Source organism: Asparagus officinalis, chromosome 7, assembly GCF_001876935.1.
Source record: "Asparagus officinalis chromosome 7, Aspof.V1, whole genome shotgun sequence".
NCBI classification, from domain to species: Eukaryota; Viridiplantae; Streptophyta; class Magnoliopsida; order Asparagales; family Asparagaceae; genus Asparagus; species Asparagus officinalis.
Window position 1 is genome coordinate 10425051 of NC_033800.1, and position 5929 is coordinate 10430979.

The following is a 5929-nucleotide window of genomic DNA, read 5'->3' on the forward strand; positions in this document are numbered from 1 at the left end:
AAAAGCCAATATTATCAGAAAACATGTCGGGAGCTGACCTGGATAATGAAGTGATCCAGGATGTGTTAGAAATCTAACGAAGAGATCTATAATTTTTTTCTTTTGAGATTCTTCATATTCGGATCCAATCATGGCTAAAACATGCGAGACAAAGTTGGTGTCTCGTCGGTAAAAAACAGCCTGAATGGTCTCTGGTATTTTAGTTCTAGCTCCCTCGTCCGATCTTGAAATTATGCGATTCGAAGTATGTAGGAAATCAAACAAGGAAATCTACAAGCTTGCATGATTGAATCATATGTGGAGTAGACGGGACACGAGGGGCGCTTCGTCTATTGTAAGCGAAGCGTAGCTCCTGATCAATTCGTATCTTCATTATTCCAAAATTTCGTTGCTTCGCATGGACCGTCAACTCACTTCATGCGCTTTTCAACGTCAAATAAGTTTTTGTGACTCAGATAGTGATTTTCATCATCTTCTTTCAGCTTTGAGCTGTTCGTGGAAACCTATAGATAATTTTTGACGCCTACAGATACCCCTTCCAAAGTATTTCAGTCTCATTTCTTTTATAGAAGAGCCAGAAATACTTTGGATGTGATCGGTCTAGCCTTCAGTCGACGTGAAAGGACCTGTAGTTAACTTTAATTATTGACTCCTTTGATTTTTAGTCAATTTAATATTTTGACGAATAGCTGAAGTTCTTCCAGCAATGCATTTATCGTCTGGCCGTCGTCGAAGTCTCAAATCAAAACCGGTAAGTTAATTTTGGCTCATATCGTTGAGTTGACTTTGAACTGACTATCTCCATCAAAACATGTTGACTGGCGTTGTTTTTCATCGCAACGCGTTGACTGGCATTGACCTAGGGTTACGCATTGATCAGAGTTGACCTTAGGGTTTCGGATCGCCCGGCGTTGACTTTTCATCGCAACGCATTGATTGGTGTTAACCTAGGGTTACGCCTTGATCGGCGTTAACCTTGGGTTTCGGATCACCTGACATTGACTTTTCATCGCAATGCGTTTACTGGCGTTGACCTAGGATTACACGTTGACCAGCGTTGACCTTAGGATTTCGGATTGCCCTGCGTTGACCTTTTGTCGTATCGAGTTGACTAGCATTGACCTTCATTGTAATGTGTCGATCGGCGTTAACACAGTTTATACTCGTACGTTCGCTGAAGTCAACATAGTTTAAACTCTTAAGGCATTGGAGCGTGGCGATCCCAAGTATCAGGGCTGCAGGACCAACTTTTAAAGATGATTCATCTGCAGGTATGGATCTTATCCTAAAGTTGTCGGATGCACAAGCCACGAGACCAACTAATGAAGTTGGTGCGTCTATCATGTTTATAGGATTTTTTGGCAAATCTTTAGCCATCAACAGGTTTGATGAGCCTTTACCGACTACCGTTTGAATCGGGCTAACATTCGAATTGTTTAAATCCGTTCTGCATGTAACGTTATGCTAAATGAGTTAACTCTTTTAGTGCTACGATATTGAATACGTAGACTTTGTCTTTCTCATGGGAATAGACTACCCGGCAATGTGTGTTAGACATAGACATAGAATTTTTGACAAATCCTCAGCCATCATCGGATTTGACGTACCTTTACCGATTATCATTTGAATCGGGCTTGCATGAGGATTGTTTAAGTCCGTTTCGCATGTAACATTGTGCTAAAAGAGTTAACTCTTTTAGTGCTACGTTATTAAATACGTAGACTTCATCTTTCTTACCAGAATAGACTAGTCGGTAACGCGTGTTAGACACTAACTTATCCCTACTTAGGCTTCAGGATAAAATTCCCCAGATTGGAATTTTGGTGTCTTCTTGAATCGGTAAAAGTCTAAACCGGCAACACGTTTTAGGCGTTGACTTATCCCTTTTTAGGATTCAAGATAAAGTTTTCCGTGCGTGTGAAGCACGAATTTTGGTGTTATGAACAACTACCTGCCATAATGTCGAATATATGGGCTTTTGTTTTTTTTACGGTCAAAGACTAACCAGCAATGCGTGTTAGGCGCTAACTTATCCCTACTTAGACTTCGGGATAAACTTCCCCAGATTTGGATTCTGGTGTCTTCTTTAATTAGTAAAAGACTAAACCGGCAACGCGTGTTAGGCGTTGGCTTATCCCTTCTTCTTAGAATTCGGGATAAAATTTCCCATGTGTGAAGCACGGATTTTGGTGTTGTGAATAACAACCTATCACAATATCGAATATGTGGGCTTTTGTTTTTTTATGATCAAAGACTAATTGGAAACGCGTGTTAGGCACTGAATTATCCCTACTTAGGCTTCAGGATAAACTTTCCCAGACTTGAATTCTGGTGTCTACTTTAATTGATGAAAGACTAAATCGGCAACGTGTGTTAGGCGTTGACTTATCCCTACTTAGGATTCGAGATAAAATTCCCCACGCGTGTAAGGCACGTATTAGTGTGTTATTAATAACAACCTGTAATAATGTTGAATATGTGGGCTTTTGTCTTTTTTAGGTCAAAGACTAACCGGCAACACGTGTTAGGCGCTGACTTATCCCTACTTAGACTTCGGGATAAAATTCTCCACGTGTGTAAGGCACGGATTTTGAAGTTGAAGGATGGTGTCGAAAAATAAGAGAGGAAGAATTTTATATTCTATCTCTTAAAACCGAAAAGGAAGAATTTTATATTCTAGCTCTAGTTGTTAAGGAAACTCGAAATGGTATCTCCACCCTAAGAATCCGAAAATGTGAAATTCGGAGTGGGCTCAACACTCCGAGAATCGAAAAGATTCAAGCAATCCTAACTTTTATAGGATTAGTTGCTTAATCCAAGAAAAGAATTCCTTATTTATTGAGGTGAAATTCTGATTTCGGTCCTAACTTTTATAGATTTGGTCGAAGAGAAAAAGGTGGAAGTCTTTCATTTATCGAAAGGGGCATTCCAGTCTTGGTCCTAACTATCTACAGGTTTGACCAAGTGAGGTTAGAGGCAATCCTAACTTTTATAGATTTGATTACTCAAATTGAAAGTGGACCTCTCGTTCATGGAATAAATCGAGAAGGGATTTTGGTTGTGGTCTTAACTGTTTAAAGGTTTGACCAAGATAGGAATTTGAGATGACCCTAACTGTTTAAAAGTTTGATCGTTCAATTTGTGAACCTCTCGTTCATGGAAGGAATAGAGAGGGGATTTTGGCTATGGTTCTAACTATTTAAAGGTTTGACCAAGATGGGAATTTGAGACGACCCTAACTGTTTGATCGTTTAATTTGTAGACCTCTCGTTCATGGAAGGAATTGAGAGGGGATTTTGGCTATGATCCTAACTGTTTAAAGGTTTGACCAAGATGGGAATTTGAGGCGACTGTTCGTCAGAAAATTTGTAGTAAAAGAAATAAAAGAAAAATTGACTTGTATTCCTTTGATCTCGATTACAATTTGATTTTCTGATTACAAAGAGAGGAGAATGATCTAGATTCTCCCCTTTGTTTAAAACTAGGTTCTTCTCGGTAGCGATGGAGTGCCTCATTCGAATGTTTGCATCGAATTCGCTCTCCTTGACGATCCGATCGTCTTATCTCACAGGAACAATGAACTTTCGTGGTAAGATTGATGGATAACTCTTAATGAGTTTAAGAACTCAAAACGTGTTAGAACTCTAGGAAAAGAGTTGTTAAAACCGAATAATTGGTTAATAAGCCAAAAAGGATCCTTTTTGTTGCTGAAGAGTCTTCTAAGATCCGCTCAAAACAGAATTGAACTGCCTTGATGCTGTTGATCCCCAAGAAAATCCTCTAAATCTGATCTCCTTCCTTCTCCGAACTAAATTGATTCAGCCAACTTCCTACGGTTTAGATGCCAAAAAATCCAACCTCCTACTCGGTTGAGTTTGTTGAGGTTTTATAGGTGGATAAGAGATTGTAACTTTCCTCTAAATTCGCTTCTAAGTGGGCGTGATTTCCTCAGATCGTGAGGAAAACGGTTCTGAAACCGTTTGACATGTGTTTAAACGAGTCAAATGCCCAATTTGACGTTCAGGACCCTAACTTCGCGTCTTAGAATTAAGATGCGGAGTTGGGTGTTGACTGAACGTCAAAAATGCGAGGGCTGCTCGCGTATCGCCTATTGCAGCTTAGAAACGCGGGGGTCGCCTGCACTTCAAGAATCATAACGTGGGGATGAATTTCACATTTTAGAAGGGATTAGTTAACTTGTAACCTCTTTTGTAGAGTATTGCAAGGACCATTGTTCAGTACTCCTTGCTTTAGCTGTTATGGGTTGTGAAAGTCGTCTGATTATAACTTTCACTGTTGATTATGAAGACTGCTGAATAGAGTTTTTATTTATTGTCGGAAGTTTCGTTGAATTGTAACTCTTCTTGATCTATGTGAAAAGTCCTCCATTTGCAGCTTTCATTTGTTAGCATGAAAGTTATTTGATTGTAACTTTCGTTGTTAAAGCTTGATGGGAATCAGCTATCTATTATGATTTTTAGACAACCTATAGAACCCCCTCCAAAGTTTTTAAAAGTTCGTGGTTGACTGGGACGAATTTTCAAAATACTTTGGATACCAAAATTTAGTTGATTGATTGTTAACTCCGTCTGATTTGAAGACATCACGAAACTAGTTGTTAGAATGTTGAAATTCTATTTCCTCGAACCAAACAAGATAGCTTTTAAGTCTTTATGACAATGAACTTAGTCAAACAAGCTAAAGCCTAAGTCATTGCTGATGAACCAAATAAGAGCAAGTTCGTGGTTGACTGGGACGAATTTTCAAAATACTTTGGATACCAAAATTTAGTTGATTGATTGTTAACTCCGTCTGATTTGAAGACATCACGAAACTAGTTGTTAGAATGTTGAAATTCTATTTCCTCGAACCAAACAAGATAGCTTTTAAGTCTTTATGACAATGAACTTAGTCAAACAAGCTAAAGCCTAAGTCATTGCTGATGAACCAAATAAGAGCGACGATGACGACGATTTTTGTCTGGGTCCTTGAGATACTCCGCTTGATCTGCGATGAGCTGTGTTATTCAGATTTTTTTCGGATCCTTCAGATACTCCACTCAATCTATGATGAGGTATATTCTTTTATCCAGAGAATTCTTGTAGGCATTGATGGACACTCAAAATGCAGTTTTCAGCTTCATTGATCTTGATGGGAATGTTAAGCCATTTGGAAGAATGAGTTGTGCGCAGCTCCTGTTTTCACTAATCTTTGTTGGGATGCTAATCCATTTAGAAGAATGAGTTGCGCATGATTCCTTGTTTCATTCGTCTTTGTGGATTGTGCATCGGATCGTGTCTTCATTAATCTTGGTTGTGATGTTAAGCCATTTGGAAGAATAAGTTGCGCGTGATTCCTTGTTTCATTCGTCTTTGTGGGAATGTTAAGCCACTTAGAAAAATGAGTTGTGCGCAGCTTCTATCTTCATTAATCTTAGTGGAATGTTTAGCCACTTAGAAGAATGAGTTGCGTGTGGGATTGAGCTTGATGATTTCAGCATTGCTGATTGTAATCTGTCTGTACTCATCTAATAAACTCCCCAGCGGAGTCATCTGTTTCTTCTCGGCTTTGGTCATCTTGATGGATGCTGTTAGCTCTTCTTTTATTTATTTGGAGCTGTGCCGTAGCCTTGGTTGTCGAGATGTTGCTATTGTGGCGGTCAAATGCATAGATGAATTTTGCGTTTAAGAATTGAAACACATGGGTGAACTCTATGATTGAGGATTAGAACGCGTGGGTGAGCTTTGTTTTTGGAAGTCCAACCAACTCAAATGCTGAGATTGCGTTTGAACGGGATTATAACCTAGAACCCCGTACCGATTTGACAGCTCATCCGACTCTTCTTGAAACTTTGACGAAAATTTTCGTTCTCATCTCTGGCGAATACTGTTCCTCTTCCCCGTTGACCAGAATTAATGGCGCCCAATAA